Source organism: Hemiscyllium ocellatum, chromosome 14 (genome assembly GCF_020745735.1).
Source record: "Hemiscyllium ocellatum isolate sHemOce1 chromosome 14, sHemOce1.pat.X.cur, whole genome shotgun sequence".
NCBI lineage: Eukaryota > Metazoa > Chordata > Chondrichthyes > Orectolobiformes > Hemiscylliidae > Hemiscyllium > Hemiscyllium ocellatum.
Genome location: NC_083414.1, coordinates 84970639 through 84992686, shown reverse-complemented (window position 1 = coordinate 84992686; position 22048 = coordinate 84970639). Strand labels below are relative to the sequence as shown.

The 22048-nt window shown below is 44.6% G+C and overlaps 1 long non-coding RNA gene across 1 annotated transcript; it reads left to right on the top strand.

Moving 5' to 3' along the window:
• The first annotated feature begins 10035 nt into the window (after positions 1-10035).
• On the top strand, positions 10036-16862 carry LOC132822434 (uncharacterized). Its single transcript, XR_009645446.1, has 3 exons — positions 10036-10102; positions 13350-13458; positions 16744-16862. It is a non-coding gene; the product is annotated as an uncharacterized LOC132822434 (long non-coding RNA).
• Positions 16863-22048: the final 5186 nt, after the last annotated feature.

The window sequence follows — 22048 nt, the reverse complement described above, 5'->3', positions numbered from 1 at the left end:
CCATATTACAGAGGAGGAGGAGATGCTGGATGAGTGGCGAAGGAGCTGGTGCAGGGGAAAGGATTCACATTTTTTTTGGATCATTGTGATCTCCTCTGGAGTAGAGTTGACCTGCATAAGAAGGATGGATTGTACCTGAATTGGAAGGTGTTAACATCCAGACAGGGAGATATTAGTGATACTCGGGAGGCATTAAACCAGTGAGGGAGTGTGTGTAAACCCAATAAGATAGTGAGGAAAGAGTATGTCTGAGACTGGTACAGTTCAGAAGTCAAATAGTCAAGGCAGGCCAGGGCAAGGCACAGAATGAAGTCGGACTGAGCAGTTGCACTGCATTTACTTCAATAGAAGAGGCCTGACAGGGAAGGCAGATGAGCTCAGGGTATGGTTTTGAACATGGCACTGGGATATTATAGCAACTACAGAGGTATCACTCAGGGATGGATAGGACTGGCAGCTTAATGTTCCAGGGTATAGATGCTATAGGAAGAATAGAAAGGGGGACAAGAGAGGAGGGGGAGTAGCATTTTTGATTCAGGATGGCATTATGTTTTTGCTGAGGGAAGATATTGCTGGGAGTACGCCCATTGAAGTTATTTCGTTGGAACTGGGAAATAAGAAAGGGATGACCACCTTATTGGGGTATTCTGCATGGATTTTGTCTGGGTTCTCTGGTTTCCTCCCACAGTCCAAAGATGTGCAGGATAGGTTGGATTATCCAGGCTGAATTGTCCACAGTGTTCAGGGATGTGCAGATTGGGTGGATTGTACAGGCTGAATTGTCTGGAATGTTCAGGCATGTGTAGGTTGGGTGGCCCTGGGAAATGCAATGTTACTGGGGGAGGTGAGGAGGCTCTCAGGGTCAGTATCAGTGTGATGGGCTGAATGACTTGCTTCCACACTGTTGGGATTCTCTGATAATTCTACTAGTTTTAAAATAGTTACAGAAAATAATAGACCAGATCTACATGTTAAGGTTCTGAATTGGACAAAGGCTGATTTTGATGGCACGAGGCAAGAACTTTCACCTGGCCCCTCCAGCCTGCTCTACCATTCAATAAGATCAGGGCTGATCTTTTCATGGCCTCAGCTCCACGTTCCCGATCTCCCACCATAACCCTTAATTCCTTTCCTGTTCACAAATCTACATTTTGCCTGAAAGGCATTCAAATGTTGCAGTCAGCAGGGAACGCCATAGATTCACAACACTTTAGCTGAAGAAGCTCCTCCTGATCTCAGTCCTAAATCTGCTCCCCCTTATTTTGAGGCTCTGGAGTTGGACCCGTCCCCAGTGGAAATAGCCTCCCTGCTTCTGTCTTATCTCCTCCCCTCATAATTTTATTTGTTTCCTATCCAACGTCCCATTCTTCTAAATTACAATGATTATAGAACATGTTTTCTCAATCTCTCCACATACACCAACCCTCTCAACTCCCAACTCAAACTAGTGACCCTCCTCTGCACTCCCTCTAGTGCCAGTACATCCTTGCTAATGTAAGGGGATCAAACCTGTACACAGTACTCCAGGTGTGGCCTCCCCAGCCCCCTGTACAGCTGCAGCATAACCATCCCTCTAGCAATGAAGGACAATATTCCATTCACTGCCTTAATTACCTGCTGTACCTGCAAACCAGCTTCATGTGATTCATGCACAAGGACACCCAGCTCCCTCTGCACAGCAGCCTGCTGCAATATTTCACCATTTCATCATCCAGTTTGCTGTTAGTCCGACCCAAATGGATGACCTCACATATCCCAACATTGAACTCCATTTGCCAGATCCTTACCCACTCACTTAATTGATCTGTATCCCTGTGCAGACTTGCAATGGACTCTGCAGACATTACTTTACTCATCTTTGTATCAAATGTGAACTCTGACACCGTACACTTGGTCCTCAATTCCAAAACATTTGTGTAAATTGCAAACAGCTGTAGTGTCAACACTAATCCAAACACCCATTTATCCCCATTCTTTATTATGTTGGTGAACCGATCCTGTATCAATGATAATTACCCATAATGCTGTGCATCTTTACCTTATACAGCAGCCTTTTGTGTGGCAACGTATCGAATACCTTCTGGAAATCCAGGAACACCACATCCACCGGTTCCCCCTTGTCCAACGCGCTCATTGTATCCTCAAATAATTCCAGTAAATCCATTAAACGTGACCTGCCTTTCATGAATCCATGCTGTGTCTGCGAAATGAGACAATTTCTACCCAGATATCTCACCACTACTTCCTTGAGAGATTCAAGCATTTTCTCCACTGCAGAAGTTAAGCTAACAGGTCCTTTTTGAAAAATAGTGGCACCACATTTGCAGCTTCCAGTCTGTCAAAACCATCCCAGAATCCAACAAATGTTACTGATTTATCACGAGTTTGTTATTCTTTACCCCCCCCCCCCCCCCCCACCCCCATCTCCTTTAGTCCCTCGAATGCATTCCATCAGGGCCAGGAGACCCAGCTACCTTGAGGCTGTTATCTTTCCCAACATTGCCTCTTTACTGGGAGTGATTGTTTCTCTGTCCTCATCTGCTATTGCCTCCACAGGCCTGCCAGAATGAGAGTATATAGACAGTATGTTCCTGTTAAGGCCAAGGCGGGTAGGTGTAGGGAATGCTGCCTGTCGAAAGAAATTGAGGGCCTGGTCAGGAAAATGAAGGAGGCATTTGGCAGGGACAGAGAGCTGTGTTTGTGAGAATCCCTAGAGGAGTATAGGGGCAGTAGGAGTATACTCGAGGTAATCCAGGAGGGCAAAAAGGGGATATGAGATTGCTTTCGGAAATAGGTTTAAGGAGAATCCAAAGTGATTGTACAAATACACTAAGGACAAACGAGTAACCAGGCAGAGAATAGGTACCTGCAAAAATCAAGGCTGTCTGTGGAACCGCAGGAGGTGAGAGAGGGTCTGTGTGAGTGGAGAGGTTTTACAAACACAATGTGCACATCGGAAAACACATATTTTGTAACGTCCCAGTCTCGTGTTTTCAGTAAATGGGGAATTGCCTCAGTGTGGCTGCAGGTATGTGTACGCGTCACCATCTTTATTCGGGGCAAGAATTCACTGGATACATGCGGAACTGCCAGCTTTGTAGGGGGCAAGGCGCTGCCAGGCGCATGTGCAGCCTTTCTGTGGTACAGAGTCATTGGGCAGGATTTACACAGAGCACATTCAAACTCAGAGAAATGGATGTTTATTTCTGGATTTGTTTTGTCATTCATTTAAATGATTTGGTATCGGAAATGAGTTTGCAGGTCATACAAAATTGGAGGTATTGTGGATAATGAAGAAGGTTACCTCAGATTACAATGAGATATTGATCAGATGGGGTTTAATTTAGATAAATGTGAGGTGCTGCATTTTGGAAAATCAAATCAGTGCAGGACTTTAACACTGAATGGCCAGGCCCTGGAGACGTTTGCAGAACAAAGAGACCTTGGACTGCAGGTTCATAGTTTCTTGCAAGTCAAGTTGCAGGCAGATAGGATGGTGAAGAAGGTGTTCAGTTTATATTCCTTTATTGGTTCGAGCATTGAGTGCAGGATGTGGGAGGTCATGTTGCTGTACAGGGCATTCGTTAGGCCACGTTTGGAATATTGTGTGCAGTTCTGGCCTGCCTCCTATCAGAAGGGTGCTGTGAAACTTGAAAGTTTTCAAAAAAGACTTCCAAGAATGTTGTTAGTGTTGGAGGATTTGAGGTTGGAGGCTGGGCTGTTTTCCCTGGAGTGCAATAGGCTGAGCTGTGATGTTATGGAGGTTTATACTATCAAGAGGGGCATGAATGGAGTAAATGAACAAGGTGTTTTCCTTGGAGTGATGGTGTCCAGAAGTAGAGGCATTGCTTTAAGGTGAATGGATAAAATTTCAAAGGGGCCTAAAGGACAACTCTCATGCAGTGGGTGGAATGAGCTGCCAGAGGAAGTGGTGGAGGCTAGTACAGATAAAACTTGTTAAAGGCATCTAAATAGACACATGATATGATGAGTAAGCGTTTACAGGGATATGGGCCAAGTGCTGGCAAATGGGAATAGATTAGGTTCGGATACCTGGTTGTCATGGATGAGTTAGACCGAAGAGTCTGTGTCAGCGCTATACATCTCTATGACTGTGGGATCATAACAGCTTATACTGTTCTGCTTCATCTCTGGGCTCCCTCATGACCACTTTGTTAATGTCTAGCTTCCTCAGTCTCGAACAATGGGTGTATTTTACTATTACTTTGACAGACATTTTTATACGTTAATTTTTCACTGCCGCCCAGCCCCTGACCGTGTGCTGCTTACTAATTTATTTTCTGGAAAATTTTTGACAGTCAATAATTCTTTTTTTCCGATGAACAAGTGTATTTTCCTTCCGTTTCTGACTATAAATTCTGCATCATTTTCGTTCCCTGTAATCCGTTTTGCACTCCCTGAAACATCAACTGTGTTTCTCCTTCCACAGATCCCAGTGATTAATGCCAAAGTCCTGTTGCCTGGGGAGAGGGTGATGTTTGACTTTCTTGTACAGCTGCAGTTTGTGTGGTGAGGGTGCTCCCACAATGTGGTTGGATAAGAGACATTACAGAGTATTCATTACAGCAACAGTGATGATTTGAAGATAATGTCCAAATCAGGAACAGTTTGTAGTTTTATTATCATGCTTATAATTTCACAAAAATATTATTGGAAACTTTAGACAAGGCCAGAGAAGTAGGTTTTGAGGAATGTCTTAAAGAAGGAAAACAGACCTGTGAGGTTTTGGCTGTGAATTTCAGACCTTGTTGCTTTGGCAACTGTAAAAGCAGCCACACAGGTGAGGTAATGAATTAACAGATCATTGGGAGTCTCAAACAGAATGGGTTGTCGAGGTCTCAAAGGGTGTGTGATGCAGCGAGCTAGGGATGGTCACAACCAGGAATTATATCAAGGGTGAGAATTTTAAATTGAGGGATGTGGGCCGGATACTGGCAGGTGAGACTAGATTGGGTTGGGATATCTGTTCGGCATGGACAGGTTGGGTCGAAGGGTCTGTTTCCATGCTGTACATCTCTGTGGCTCTATGTTGTTGATTATGAATAGCAGCCTTTTGATGGATCAACAAGTTTTGGTACGAGGAAGTACTTGGGCAGAGATTTAGTTTTTCTTGAGATAACAGGGAGGTTGAATGTGGGAAGTTGGCCAGGAGTGTGTTTGTATAAGGAAGTCTGGAGATAACACAAGGTGGATGAGAGTATATGAGCTAATACAATGTTAGAACCAGCTCGAAATAGTGGTCTTGTCCCCCTCACCTCACCACACCTCTGGGATTCAGCTGGTTGTCAGGTTGTGAATCAGGCGGTAACACAATCGGGAGCTGAGTGGCCCTGGTGGAGCCTAAAATGAGTGTCACTCAGCTGGCTGTTGCTGAGCAGCTGCTGCTTGGTAGCCCTGTTGGTGACATCTTCCATCACTTTACTGCTGATCGAGTGTGGACTGACGGAGGGAAATTGGCTTGGTTGGATTGACCTGTGTTTTCTGTTGAACATGCCTGGGCAATGTTCCACAATGTCAGTAGATGCCAGTGCTGGAGCGGTACTTGGCTTGGTGGTTGGCAAGTTCTGGAGCACAAGCCATTAGTATTATTGCCAGGATATTGGCAGGGCCCGTAGCCTTTGCACTACTTAACCACTTCTTGATGTTATTCAAACTGAATGAAACTGGCTTAAAACTCACATCTGTGATGTTGGAAACCACTGGAGAAGGCTGAGGTGGAGCATCCCACTTCTGGCTGCAAATGCTGTTGACTTATCTGGTGCATGGATGTGTGAGGCCCCTCCATCAGTAAGGGTGGGGATATCTGTGATGCTTCCTGCAGTGAGTTGTTTTATTGTCCATCACCGTTTACAACTGGGTGTGGCAGTACTGCAGAGCTCTGATCTGATCCATTGGTTGTGGGATCACTTAGCTCTGTTGCTTGGTGCTGATGCTGTTTGATATGCAGATGGTTCTGTTTGGTAGCTTCACCAGGTTGGCACTTCATTTTTAGTTATGCCTGGTGCTGCTCTGGGCATGCCCTCCTTTCCTGTCCTTTGTGATGGGTGAGAGCAGGATTTACAAACCCATGAGATTACAGATTGTGCTGGAGTACAGTTCTGCTGTTGTTGATGTCCCACAGTGCCTCAGGGAGATCCAATTTACGTTCCTACATCTCATCAAAGTCTGTCCCATTTAGAACGGTGATAGTGTCACTCAACACAATGGAAGTTTTTCTCAACTTTAAGCCAAGACTTGTGTCTCCAAAAAGAATGTGCAATGGTCGCTCGTACCGATACTGTCATGGACAGATGTATCTGTAGCTGGTCAGTTCATAACAATGAGATCAAGTATGTTTTTCCCTGTTGTTGGTTCCCTCACCACCTGCTGCAGACTCAGTTGAGCAGCTATATCCTTTAGGACCTGACCAGCTCAGTCAGTAATTCTGTTGCAGAGCTAGTCTCGATTGTGGATATTGAAATCCTGTACCCAGAGTACGTTTGACACCATTTTACTTCCTCAGTGCTTCCTCCAAATGTTGTTCAACATGAAGGAGAAGTGATTCATCAGCCAAGGGAGGACGGAGCGTGGTAATCAGCAGGAGCCATGAGACTTCCTGGTGTCCGGAGTCAATGCTGAGTACTCAGAGGGCAAATCCTCCCTGTCTGTGCCACCACCTCTGCCTGGTCTGTCCTGCTGGTGGGACAGGACATATCCAGAGATTTCAGGAGAAAGTGAAGACTGCAGATGCTGAAGATCAGAGTCGAGAGTGTGGTGCTGGAAAAACACAGCAGGTCAGGCTGATGAAGGGCTTAGGCTCGAAACGTCGATTCTCCTGCTCCTCGGATGCTGGCTGACCTGTTGTGCTTTTCCATCATCACACTCTCGATATCTAGGGATGGTGATGGTGGTATCTGGTCATTGTCTGTAAAAGGGCTCCTGAAGAAGGGCTCATGCCCGAAACGTCGATTCTCCTGCTCCTTTGATGCTGTCTGACCTGCTGCGCTTTTCCAGCAACACATTTTCAACATTGTCTGTAAGAGTTGATTCCATGAGTATGAGTATGTCAGGCTGTTCCTTGATTGGTCTGTGAGACAGCTCTGCACATTTTGACACCAAACTCCAGATGTTAGTCTGGAGGACGTTGCACCATCGAGTGGGCTGATTCTGTGGTTGTATTTTCTGGTGCCTTGTCAGATGCTGAGTGGTCCATCCAGTTTCATTCCTTTGTTGAGACTTTGCAGTGATTAATACAGAGAGTAGCTGGCTGGGCCACTGTCGGGTTGGCAGGATATTTTTCCACCATTGACAATGGTTCCATGGAGATTAGGAGATTCCTAATTCCAGTTATTTTTTCTTGAATTCAGATTCCACCATCTGCCAAGTTGGGATTCGAACCAGGATTTCTGTCATTGGTTTTAATATTTTGGGTAAAAGTTAAATACATTAGGTTTGTTCACTCACTTTAAATATCACTTACCCAGGTTTTGTTTCTTTGTGAAACACTGTCCATCATCCTGTCTCCTCCATCCTTCTCTCCAACAACAAGAGTTTGGAGCACATGGAGTTTCTCTGTCACTAAGACTGAGACAATCCGATCTGCTGCTTCCCTCCCTCCCACTGAGTCAAACTGCCTCACGTGGTGTTCCCGGATTTTGTCCAAACTTTCTCCAATCCCGGTCAAGCCTTATCAGAGCTCATCTTGACCCTTTTACCCTCATCTCAGTAAACCATAGAGTTTCCAACTCTCTTTTCTCCCCCTCCTCATCAGTCTCCGTCACCGATTCACAGATATTGTTCCTTGTTCTGTCTTTTCTGGTTATGTCCTTCACTCCCATTCTGTGAAAAACTAATATTTGACCTCATGGTTGTTGAAAAATCCTGCTCCATCTCCACTCTCCCTTTCCTTTCTGAATTCCTTGCATTTGGTGTCCCTCATGGATCTATCCTTGGCCCCTCTTGTATCTCCTCTACATACTGACAGGAGGTGACATTGTGCAAAAGCACCATGTTGGGTTTCACATGTACACTGACGATGCCCAGCTCTCCCTCCCCGTCATCCCTCTCCATTACTCCACTGTTACTCAGTTATCAAGCTGCTAACCACATTCCCACTACTCGATTAGGTGCAGTTTCCTCCAATGAAACATTGTCATGGTTAAACCCGTTCCCTGACCAATTCCTTTCCCTTACTGCTGAGCCCCTCCCTCTCACTGAGAACTATACAGCAGAACTACACTCTTCACAATATTGCAGTTCACTCTTCACAATATTGCAGTTGTTTCTGACGCGAAGCTGACCTTCTGATTAGACGTTTACACAATCCCAAACACCAGGAATTCCAATCTCTTAAACGTTGTTTGTCCCCTCCTCACCCCAGCTCCATTGCTACTGAAACCCCTTACCCATGTCTGTGTTGCCTTAAACGTGATGAATCCGAAACAGAACCCTTGATTCTGTGACTGGCTCAGAATCTGGTTTCAGACTCACCTCTCAGTATTTACCCTCAGACACATCAGTATTTATTCTGTCAAACCCCTTCAGAATCTGGTGGTGCGGTCTGATTGTAGCTTGTGGAAATGGCAGAAGCTGATGTGTTGTATCTGGGTGGAAGGTAAGGACTTGGGGTGGGTGGGGGGAGCTTGCGGGGTGTTCTATCCTTGTTGCAGTTGGAGATGTGGGTTTCAAAGGCAGAGGTGCAGGAAGTGGAGGAGATACATTGGATGGTATTGACCACATGGGAGGGGAAATTGCAGTCCTTGAAATATTTGGTATTTTGGTATGTTCTGGCTTCACTGGAACACTGCAGTAAGCATGAGACAGAGATGTTGGCCAGGTGTGTTATAGTGACAGGCAGCTGGAAGCTCGGGTCTGTTTTTGCAGTAGAACGTCGATCATCAGTCACCATTTCCGCCACCTCCACTGAGATGCTGCCAGACACAGGTTCCTGTCCCCTCCATTCACAGCTATGCACCCTCCCAGCCAGATCGTAATCCACTCCTTTGTCTTTCCAAATGTTCCTGTCTCTCTCTGGGTCCTGTCCCTACCTATTATTTACTCTTTAACCCCTATCTCCTGCAGTATAAAGATCTGCAGGTTAGTTGAATTGGCCAAGCTAAATTTCCCATAATGCTCAGGGATGTGTAGGTGAGGTGCATTAGTCAGGAGGAATATACAGTAATAGGGTAGGGGAATGGGTCTGGGTGGGATACCATTCGGAGGGACGCTGTGGACTTTTGGGCCGAATGGCCTGTTTCCACACTGTCAGGATTCTAATGTTCCCAGCTCCCATCGGTTCTGAGGAAGGGCCACTGGACAGATTCCTGTTTCCAGATGCTGCCAGACCTGCTGAGCTTTCCCAGCACCTCCTGGTTGTTGTTCCTGATTGACACCATCCATCCACCTTCCGGGTTTTATTCAGGCAGGGGGAGGATCCCACCACTGACCTCACAATGGGGTCCAGCTGATTGATCGCAGCTTCGGACCAATAGGAAAAGGGGGTGGGACTGGTGGACCAAGTGATAAAGATGGTCATCCAAACAATGGGAGTGAATGAGGGGCGTGGCCAGTGGGATGACACGTCACCAGTAACTCCGCCTGTGCAGTGTCACGTGACTCGGCCGTTGGTGAATGTGGGAGAGGCAAACAGGGAAGGGGAGAGTGGCCTCAGAGACAGAGGTAATGAGTCACTTCAGACTGGGAAGTTTTAATTACACTCTGTACGGGTCGTTAGTCTGAATTAGAAACTCTTAATCCCGCGTTTGCAGCAGATGGGAAAATGGCTGCGGCCCTCAGGCGGTGATAGGTCCTGGGATATGGCCGCCATCTTTATTGGGGGCAAGATACAGTGAGGGGCATGGACATGTCCTCTTTCTGGGATGGGGGAGGGGGAGGAGGTGCATGTGATTTTAGGAGAGGCATTTACACATCAAGCACAAACCAAGAGAAAGTTATGTCTTTATATTCTGTTTTGTTTTGTCAATTTATTTCATAGGATAGTAAATCAGAATAATTGAGGTTGGGATCTCAAAAGTAAGTTTTTACAGTCAATGGAGTCATCAGGATCTGAATATCATTGGCATTTAACTGTGGAAGGAGAAAGGTTTGTCAGTTCTGTTTGTGGGAAAATATCTCCAATATTTTTGTTAAGCAGAAAGATGTACAAATTCATGTTTGGATCACCCTTTGGGTGTGTGCTCTGTTCTGAACCCTCCAGCTGAGGAAGGAGATATTGGCCTGAGAAGGAGCACAGATTTATCCAAATTACACCTCGTCTCTTTGTAAGAACTCTCAGATTTAGACCCAATCACCCACTTCATGATGTTAACCTGTAAACTTGATATTTTCAATTACCTGCAAACTTCCCATTAAAACTCCTTTAGACTCAAATTCCAGTACCTTTTCAGGTGGGATGTTCCAGCTTCTGACAACTGTCTGTTCATTCAGAAACTGCTGAGGTCCATGTTGACTCTGGGGTTACAAAGGGCTGAACTGAAAGATGAGATGCTGTCCCTGAGCTCCCATTGAGATACACTGGAACAGTACAGGAGGCTGAGAGCAGTGTAGGTGTGAGCAGGCAATGAAAATGACAGGGCTGCACTGTGAGGGCTGCTTGGCTCAATGAGAGTGTTCTGGAGTTGGGTGTAAACAGAGTGAGGGGAGACGGGGAGAAGGTGAAGCTGAAACTCCGTTTTAGTTCAGGCCGTTCAGAAATTCACATGGTCCCATTGGGAACAGCCAGTTTTTAAGTGATACCTGCGGGGTATTTGTTAACAGTTTTTAATGTATTTTTCCTGAGGGCAGTTGAGAGTTAACCACATTGCTGTGGGTCTGGAGTCACATGTAGGCCAGACCAGGTGAGGATGACCGTTTCCTTCCCGACAGGACATGAGTGAACCAGTTGGGTTTTCTAACAATTGACAATAGTTTCATGGTCATCATTCGCCTTTTCATTCTAGATTGTATTGGATTCCGATGCTGCCATCAGCCATGTTGTGATTCTAACACTAATCATCGGAACACTGTACATATCACTCATCTGGCAGGAATACCATTAAGCCATTGCCTTCCTTTTTTAGCAATATTTAAAAGCAAGTTCCATCATTCTACGTGTACAATGTGAGATAAAATACTGCGGTGTCCATGTGTCGGCCTCTCCAAAAGGTCAATCAACAGAAATTTGTTTGGGGGTGAAATATGTCACTTTTTTGTGGAGGGGGGAGGTGGTTTATTAAACAAAAACGAATCCAAATAAAAATCTTATGCCACTGACATGTAATTTCTGAAGCCGGAGGGGGATTACAGAGACAGGTAGAGTTGTGGGGCTGGAGGGGGATTACAGAGACAGGGAGGGTGGTGAAGCCGGAGGGGGATTACAGAGACAGGGAGGGTGGTGAAGCGGGAGGGGGATTACAGAGACAGGCAGGGTGATGAAGCCGGAGGGGGATTACAGAGACAGGGAGGGTTGTGGGGCCAGAGGGGGATTGTTGTCCAAACATCACTGTGGTGTACATGGACTGCAGCATTTCAGGGAGGCGGTTAACCACCACTTTCTCCAAGACAAGTAAAGGTGGCCAATAAATACTGGTCTGGGCAGCAAAGGCACCCTCCAGTGAATAAAACCAAGCAGTGACCTCTCTGAGCTGACTTGCTGTGAAGTTAAAAACCTCTCTGGAAATGGGGTGGGCAGAGAAGAGAAACAGTGACATTTCCCAGCTGCCCTCAGAGAGACCTCACCCTTGGAAGTACTCAGAGCCGGGGATCAGCTCAGTGAGTTTCAGTCTCTTCAAACATCAATCTTAGTCAGTTTTATTTTATTAAATCTACAATCATGAGTCAGGTGTGGATTTCTTTTTAATGTCTTACGGTCTCTTGATTAAATGTTTAAGATATAAAACGTAAGCAATAAGTTATTCTCGGGCAGTATTTTTCGAGCAGTAAGACTATGCCTTTGTCTTGGTCTGTAGGTTGTTAAGGCGGAGAGATGGCCTGTTGTAGAGTGGCCTACTGTTCCTGTCGGGTGCGGAAGATTAGGGAGAGTTTCAATGAACCTGATGATTTGTCTGCAAGAAGTGTGATTGCAAATCCTATTGGATCACATGGATTGGTGGAGGAGTGATTAAAGGCAGTGAGGAATTGACAGGAGCCGGGGAGTGTGATAGGCGGCAGTCTCAGGATACTGCAGATACAGTCAGGTAGGTGGGTTACCTCCAGAAAAGCTAGGAGGGGTAGGTAGGTACTGCAGGAGTCTCCTGTGGCTATCCCCATCTCAGACAAGTGTACTGTTTTGGAAAATGTAGGTGGTAATAGACTTTCAGGGGAAAGTAGCACTGACAGCCAAGTTACTGGTACTGAGACTGGCTTCTAACATAATGTGAGGTGTATCCAGTTCCACACGATCGATGGTGATAGGGGACTCTCTAGTCAGGGGCACAGTCTGCCGTTTCTGCAGCTGACAGTGAGAGATCAGAATGGGGTGGTGCCTCCCTGGTGCCAGTGTCAAGGATATCTCTCAGAGGGAGCAGAACATTCTCAAAGGGGAAAATAACCAGTGGGAGGACATTGTACATTGGTACCAATGACATAGGAAGGGGAAAGCATGGGGTCCTGAGGAGCAGGGAGATTTGCTAGTGCCACTCGGGAGGCATTAAACCAGTGAGGGAGTCGGGGTAATCCTAAAGAGATAGTGAGAAAAGAGGTGAGTCTGAGGCTTGTACAGTTCACCAGATCAGACTGTCAAGGCAGGCAAGAGCAAGCTACAGAATGAGGTGGGACGGACCAGTTACACTGCATTTATTTCAGTGCAAGAGACCTGACAGGTCAGGCAGGTGGGCTCAGGGTATGGTTTTGAACATGTGACTGGGATATTACAGCAATTACAGAGGCAGCACTCAGGGATGGATAGGACTAGCAGCTTAATGTTCCAGGGTATAGATGCTATAGCAAGGGGACAACAGAGCAGGGGGAGAGGTGTTTTTGATTAGGGATAACATTATGGCTGGGCTTCGGGAGGATATTCCTGGGAGTACATCCAGGCAAGTTATTTGGGTGGTACTGAGAAATAAGAAAGGGATGACCATCTTACTGGGATTGTATTATAGACTCTCTCCCAATAGTCAGCGGGGAATTGAGACACAATTTTACCGGCAGACCTCAGTTATCTGTAAAAATATAGTTGCAATGATAAGGGGTTTTAACTTTACCAACATGGCCTCGGAGTGCTGTAGTGTTAAGGGCTTGGATGGAAATGTATTTGATCAGTGTGTACGTGAACATTTCTGATTGAGTTTGTAGGATGTACCTACTAGAGAAGGAACAAAACCTGACCTGTTTCCTTTATTCATTCACAGGATGAGGCTATCACTGGCTCGGCCAGCATTTATTGCTGCGTTTACCCAGAGGGCAGTTAAGAATCAACCACGTTGCTCTTGGTCTGGAGTCCCATGCAGACCAGACCAGGTAAGGATGGCATTTTCCTTCCCTAAAGGTCATGAGTGAACCACATGGGTTTTTTCAACAATTGACAATGGATTCCTTGTCGTCACTAGATTATTTTTTTCCAGATATTTATTGAATTCACTTTCCAAAATCTGCCGTGATGGGATTCAAACCCAGGTCCCCAGAACGTTATCTGGGTCTCTGGATTAACTGTCTAGTGATAATTTCACTCCATCATCACTGCCTCTTAGGAAATGAGGCAGGGTGAGTGACTGAATTATCAGTGGGGCAGCACATCAGCACCAAAGATCCCACAGTATTGTGGCTCAGTGATTAGCGCTGCTTCCTCAGCAACAGAGACCTGGGTTTGATACCAGCCTCAGGCAACTGTCTGTGTTGGAGTTGGCACATTCTCCCCAATGTTTGTGAGGGTTTCCTTCGGATATTCAAACTTACTCCTACAGTCCAAAGATGTGTAGGTTAGTTGGATGAACCATGTTAAATTTCCCATAGTGTCCAGATGCAGTATATGAGGTTTTGGGATGTGCAGGCAAATCTCTGCCTGATGTGAAAAGATCGTTTTGAGGTCCTGGACAGAGCTCAGTGAGGTGTGGCTGAACATTTTACATTTCCCGTGGCGGTAAGGGAAGGTCAAAGGTGTGGAGCATGTGTTGGTGGGAGGGTGTGGACCTAACAAGGGAGGTGCAGAGGGAATGGTCTCTGTGGAACGCAGATAGCGGTGGGGAGGGAAATATGTCTATGGTGGGGTCTGACTTTAGGTAGCAGAAATAAGAGGTTAATGCGCTGTATCTGGAGATTAGTGGGGTGGAAGATGAAGACCGCAGGGCTGTATTCTTTATTGTGGCTGGAGGGGTGGGGTAAAGGTGGAGGTGCGGGAAGTGGAGGGTATGTGTTGGAGGGCATTGTTGATCAAGTTGGAGGAAAGTTACGGTCCTTGAAGTAGGCCTTTCTGGGATGTCCTGGAATAGAATCCAAAGAGATTAAACGAATATATCACAGACAAAAGATTAACTGGACCAGAGAATAGGACCGCTTAAAGGTCAACAAAGCTGTCTATGGAATCACAGAGGGTGTGAAATATATGCAAATATTTCACGTCATTTTTACTGGAGAAGTATATGGAAGCTCGAGAGTTTGGAGAAATGAACAATGATAACTTTGAAAGTGTCCATGTTACAGGGGAAGTGGGACTGGATGTCTTAAATCGCATCAAGGTGGATAATGCCCTGTAACCTGATCAGGTGTATCCTGGAACTTTCTGGAAATCTAGGGAACTGATTGTTGGGCCTCTCCTGTGATATTTGTATCGTTGATAGTGACAGGTGAGGTGCCATTATTTTAAAAAAGGTGGTAAGGAGGGGCCATGGAACAAGAGAACAGTGTGCCTGAAGTCAGGCAGGCAAGTTGGTGGAAGGGATTCTGAAGGACAGGATATCCATCTATTTGGAAAGGTAAGGAATGATCAGGGAGAGTCACTGTGGCTTTGTACATGCACAATTGTGTTTCACTAACTTAAGTGAGTGTTTTGAAGTGACAAAGAAAATTGATTAAGCCAGGCGGTGAATGTTGTTTATATGGACATTCAACAAGGTTCCACAAAGCAGACTGGTTAGCAGGGTTAGATCACATGGAATGCAGGGAGAGCAAGCCATTACAAAACTACCTTGAATGTAGGAGACAGAGGATGATGATTGAGGGTTGCTTTGCGGACTGGAGGCCTGTGAGCAGCAGTGTGCTGCAGGGATGGATATTGGGCCCTTAAATAAATGACTTGGATGTGAATATGAGATATGGTCAGTAGGTTTACAGAAGACACCAAAATTGGAGGTGTAGTGGACAGTGAAGAAGGTTAGTTCAGAATACAACAGGATCTTGATCAGATGGGCCATTGGAGCAAGGAATTGCAGACTGAGTTCAAATTAGATAAATGTGAGCTGTTATATTTTGGAAAGGCAAATCAGGGCAGGACTTATGCACTTAATGGTAAAGTCCTGGGGAACATTGCTGAACAATGGGACTTTGGAGTGCAGGTTCATAGTTCCCTGAAAGTAGAGTCACAGGTAGGCAGGGGAGTGAATGCAGCATTTGGTACGCTCCCCGTTATTGGTCAATGCATTGAATGCAGCTGTTGTGATGTCATATTGTGGCTGGACAGGGCACTGATGAAGGCCCTTCTGGAATTCTGTTTTCAGTTCCAATCTCCCTGTTCTTGGAATAATGTTGAGAAACTTGAAAGGGTTCAGAAAACATTTGCAAGGACTTTCCTGGGGTTGGACGATTTGAGCTATTGGGAAAGGCTGAATAGGCTGGGACTATTTTCCCTGGAGATTTGGAGGCTGAGAGGTGATCTTATAAAGTCATGAAGGGCATGGATAAGGTGAGCAGTCAGGGACTTTTTCCCAAGTTCGGTGGCTCCAGAACGAGAGGGTGCAGGCTTAGGTGAGAGGGAAAAAGATTTATAGGGGATTTAAGGGGCATCGTGTTCATGTTGAGGGCATTGCAAGTATGGAATGAGCTGCCAGAGGAAGGGGTGGAGGCTAGTACAATTGCAGCATTTAAAAGGCGTCTGACTGGGTACTTGAAGAGGGAGGTTTTAGAGGGATAAGGGTGAACCGCTGGCAAATGGGACTCCATTAACGCTCTCCGTTAATGGTCAATGCATTGAATCCAGAAGCTGGGACGTCATATTGTGGCTGGACAGGACGTTGATTAAGCCACTTCTGGAATTCTGTTTTCAGTTTGAATTTCCCTGTTCTGGGAAGGATGTTGTGAAATTTGAAAAGGTTTGGACAAGATTTACAAAAACGTTACCAGGATTGGAGGATTTGGGCTACAGGGAGGGGCTGAATAGGCTGGGGCTATTTTCTCTGGAGAGTCAAAGACTGAGAGGTGACTTCATTGAGATTTATAAAATCACGAGGCGCGTGGATAAGGTGAGCAGCTGGCATCCTTTTTCCTCAGGTTAGGTGGGTCCAAAACTAGAGCACATGGGTTTAAGTTGAGAGGGCAAAGATTTAAAAGGGATCGAACTGGCAACATTTTCAAGCTGAGTGTGGAGTGTGTATGGGAGGGGCTACCAGATGAAGTAGTGGAGGCTGAAAAATCACAACATTTAAAAGGCTTCCAATTGGGTACATGAATAGGAAGGGTTTTGATGGATACAGGCCAATAGATGGTAAATGGGAATTCATTATTTTAGGATTCCTTGTTGGCACAGACGAATTGGACCATAGGTCTGTTTCTTTGATCTTAATAAATTAAGATGCATTTCTCTCTTTTGTGCAGAGCTAGCTGAAGCACAGATAATTATCCTTGGAGCTGAGAAGGTGAAGCAGTGATTTTGACCTGGTGCCGATTTTGTTCCAATGTCTTGAATTTGCAAAGAAAGAGAAGAATTGTTAACCCTGTCACAATTTTTAGTAACTAAGTTCAAGTAATTGACAAATAATACAAGGTGAAAATGTGAACACTATTTTACTCAGTAAGTTCTGAGCATCTGGAACAGTCTGAACGACACAGATTCAGCAGGTATTTTGAAACAGACTTGGAATTTTACTTTTTAAGGGAAGATTTGGGGGTAGTTGGGACAGATTTGCACCATCTCCAGAGGGAGAGAGGACAGCTCCAATGGGCTGAATAGCCCCCAGCCCCAGTGCTCTGTGATACTGCCCCATTCACTGTGAATGATGAAGCTCATCCCAGAGCAGAGAGAGGGAGGAGCTCACCTCTCAATCGGCGCCGGCTTGATTAACGGCAGCTCCAGACCAATGGGAGGAGATTCTGTGTGGTCCTGCAGCCAATCGGAGTGAATGAGGGGTGTGGCCAGCAAGACGACACCTGTCCATGAGCTGTGCAGGTGCAGTGTCACTGGGTGGGGGTGGGAGAGACAGCAGAGACTGGGAAAGAGGCTTTAGGACCTGAATTACAAACTCCCGATAAATTAAAACCAAAAGAACTGTGGAAGATGTAAATCAGAAACAACAACCAGGAGGTTCTGGAGAAGCTCAGCAGGTCTGGCAGCATCTGTGATGAGAAATCAGAGTTAACGTTTCGGATCGGGTGTCCCATCCACAGAACTGATGTTACTGAGAAAAAAAAAGTCCGTTTATGTGCAGAAGATAGTGTGGGGGGATGGGGGCAAGATAAAAGGAGTAAAGGTGGGGATAGAGTGAGAAGAGCGGTTGGATAAAGGAGTGGATAACGATCTGACTGGGGGAGGCTGATTAGCTGTTAATGGAGACTATTAGTGGCTAACCATAGGTAGTGTGTAATGACAGGCTGTGACATGAGGTGGCTACGACATGAGGTTGTTAACCTGTGGTTAGCCACTAACTGTCTCCATTGTAAGCTGTTGCCCACTATATCACTGCACGATTGGAGCTGCTGAGGACACAAACCTTTGGAATATCCTCCCTGACCCCCTCTGTCTGCCTTAAAGTTGTATCTAAAAATCGTTCTCTTTAATCAACGTTTCCATCATTCATGAAGCATTTTAGGAGATTTGTCAATGTGAAAGGCTCCATACAATGCAGGTAGTTGTTGTTATTGTCTGACATCAGGAGAAACAGGGATGAGCCCTCTCTCTCTCTCTCTCATACCTGATGAACAACAGCAAAAGCAGGAATCACTGAGCATGCTCCAGCTCACAATGGGCCTCGGATTATTGATGTCAGCGCAGGACCAATGAGTGGGGGGACGAGGCTGGGGGACCAGGATGTGCCAGTTGGTCCTTCAACCAATCGGAGTGAATGAGGGGCGGGACAATACTTTACCACCTGATAAACCTCACTGACAGCACAGTGTGTGTTGTGGCCAAGGCATTGGAAATGTGTGAAGGTGCAGGGCAGGGGAAAGGAAAGACATATTGACCAGGAAGAGAAGGGAATTTTCAAGGTATGGGATGAGAGGTTTTACAGAACTTAGGGCACATTGTAAAACACAAATTTGAAAATCCCAAATGCTGCAACACTTTCCCTCCCTGTAATGCATTTAGCACTCCCTGAAATATCAGCTGTGTTTCTCCTTCCACAGATCCCAATGATCAATGCCAAAGCCCCATTGCCTGTGGAGAAGGTGATGTTTGACTTCCCTGTACAGCTACAGTTCGTGTGGTGAAATTACTCCCACAATGTGGTTGGGTAAGTGCTGTTATAGATTATTCACTCAGCGACAGTGAAGAGTTGACAATGTATGTGCAAATCAACAACAGTTTGTTTTTCTTTTATCATGTTTATAATTCCACAGAAATACTATTGAGAGCTTCTGACATAAGGCCACAGATGGGGATATTAGGTCAGGTTATCAAAAGAATTGCCAAATAAGCAGGTTTTCAGGAATAAAGGAGGAAAGCAGGTCTGAGAGGGTTAGGGTGGGAATTCCAGACCCTGTTGCCTTGGCAACAGTAGAAACAGCCAGATAGGTGAAGCAATGAAAAAAAAATCGTTGGGAGTCTGAAAGAAAATGAGTTGTCGGGATCTCACAGGTTGTGTGGTGCAGGGAGACAGGGATGTTCACAGCCAGGAATTACATCAAGGGTGAGAATTTTAAATTGTTGCTTGTTAATAGGAGCCTTTTGATGGATCAACAAGTTTTGGTACAAGTGAGAACTTAGGCAGTCGAGTTTTAGATACTCTTGAGATTGCATGTAAGTTGAATGTGGGAGGCTGGCCAGGAGTGTGTTTGGGTAATGAAGTCTGGAGATAACACAGGGATGGGCGAGTGTTTCAGTAAATGAGCTGAGACTCGGGTGGGGTTGGGTGATTTCACGGATGTAGGAATAGTGCTTTTGGAGTAGGGCTGCTCCTCCTCATAACTCCCCCTCACCAAATCACAGAAAATGTGCCTTTTTCTATCTGTCTGTCTTTTCTGGTTATGTCCTTCTCTCCCGTTCTGCTACAAACTAATATTTGACCTCACCATTGTTGTAAAAACCTACTCCATCCCGACTCTCCCTTTCCTTTCTGAATTCCTTGTAATGTTCCAATACTGGCAACACCCTAGTAAAACTTTTCTGAACTCTTGCAATATTCCCAACATCTTTCCTAAAGCAGGGAGACTGGTGAATGGAAAAATAAAAACAATTTCCTGACAATTCATAAATTGAACTACAATTACAAATTCACTTTGATTAAAGGACAGAGTAATACTTAGGTGAATCACAACATTTAGTTACAAAGTAGGTAACCAGCTGACTGACAAGTAATAGGTGGGAGCATTTGTTAGTTTACTGAAGAAGATATCAACGTTATTTCAAATTTATAGCATGAGAGAATAATGTTTAATGTGTTTCAATTGTTTGGACTTGCCCCTTTGTAACAAAAAAAATCAATCACATTACTTAAACATCGTAATCTTTAATTCTGCAACATTTTCAAATATTCTCCAGGAACTTATAAGCAACAGAATTAGATACAGGTATCACCACTATCAGAAAGTATAGCGTTATTATGAAACCTTTCACAAGCTGTTAATGCATAAATCGAAGAAGCATTAATTTATATGGGAAACATACCCCCCCCCCCCCCTTTTTCGTTAAAGTGAAAATCCTCTTCAGATTTCTCTCAGTTAGAGAAACTAGGGACAACTGTAAGTCTTTTGTAAAAGCAAAGTGGCTAAAGCGAACTTTCCAAAAATGGGGGATTCCCGTACATATATTTCTTGGTAACCTGACACAAATAAGCATCAGATTTGTGATTATTGATATTACAGATAAAAGCAGATCTAATGTTGGACTGAAAAGCAATTCAGTCTGCGCTTAGCTACTCTCTAATCAACATTCAGAGCAGCTCTTGATATATTTCTGTTGAAGGTGTGACCTGAAACCATCCATCAGGTCTAGTAATAGAGACACTTCCACAGCCTCACAAGCTGCTTTCATAATGTTCCCACTCAGCACGGCGGAACTGCAATATTATGTTTAATGTGGTTAATCAAATGAAAACTAATCAGCTGTTTTATTGTTGTAATTTAAATGGGAATTAATTCGGTAGTTTCTGTGAGTAATGGACTGGAAATTAAACTATTTTACAATAACAATAGAGTAAAAGAATGATGGTCGTAAATAAACAGGAATCTCATGACAATTCTTTGAAAGACAAATTGACAAAACTGCGTGATCATTGTACTTTGAATGACTGATGCATTTTTAAATCAATGTGAATATTCAGCTGAAGACAATTTCCCTTCCTTTCAACAAAGTACAGCTTCCACAATTTCAAAATGAACAGTCATTGAAAAAGGAAGGAACAAGCAGATGATAATGCTATTTTCTGTACGTAAACGTGCGATGAATTTTAAGTAAGTTTTATATATGTAAAAAGGAAACTCTTATTGTGATTCGAAATACAATAAATGTTAGCATGAAGTGAAATATAATGAAATCAATTCAACTGTGTTTTCTCAGTTAAAATACAGTTCAATATTCAAAGTAATCGAGTGATTGTACACTGCAACATCTTTACATTAATTCAGTGCTGAGACATAATTCCATATTTATACCCCTAATAGTGAAGCAAACTTGTGCCAGGAGTCAGAGGGGGTAGGGGAGGTCCTTAATGATTCCTTTGCTTCAGTATTCATGAGTGAGTGTGAACTTGTCCTTTGTGAGGACAGCGTGAAACAGGCTGGAATGCCCGAACCAGTTGATGTTAAGATGGAGAATGTGATGAACATATTGAAAAATCATGGTGATAGATAAGACTCCTGGGCCAGAAAGGATATATTAGAATTGTAATGGAAAATGAGGGAAGGGATTACTGTGTTTTGGTGACGGTCTTTGCATCCTCATTGTCTACCGGAGTCCTACCAGATGATTGGATGGTGGCAAACATTATTCCCTTATGCAAGAAAGGCAATTGAGATAATCCTGGGAATCATCGATGAGTCAGTCTCACATCAGTTGTGGACAAATTATCGGAGAGGATTCTGAGAGACAGGATTTATGATTATTTGGAAAAGCATAGATTGATTAGAGATGGTCAGCATGGCTTTGTGAGCAGCAGGTTATGCCTCACAAACCTTATGGAATTATTTGAGGATGTGACAAACACGTTTGTGAGGACAGAGCAGTGGATGTGGTGTATCTGGATTTTAGCAAGGTGTTTGATAATGTTCCCCATGGAAGGCTCATTCACAAAGTAATGAGGCATAGGATACAGGGTTATCCTGGTATCATGATTCAATGTTGAGACGTTTGTGTCAGAGACTGCAAGGGGGTGACTGAGAAAGAAATAATTAAAAGCAGAAAGGAAAGGAACTGGTGAGCAGAGGAGCTCCAAATGTAGTTTCTCACCCTGCCAGCATCGTATTGGGTGAGCTAGAAAACAGACTAGTCAACCAACAGCCTTACACAGTCATACACGCAGAATCATATCTTACAATGTCCCAGGCACCACCATCACCATCCCTGTATATCCTGTCCCACCAGCAGGACATGGATGTAACTGAAATGCTGGAACATGCAGGGCTATGGACTAAGGCCTGCAGAATAGGATCAATGTGATTTATTTGACATTTCTCCAGAATATTAAACTCCAGTCCAATTAGAAAATTTATTAACATCATCATCAGACTTGAACTCCAAATGTCAGAT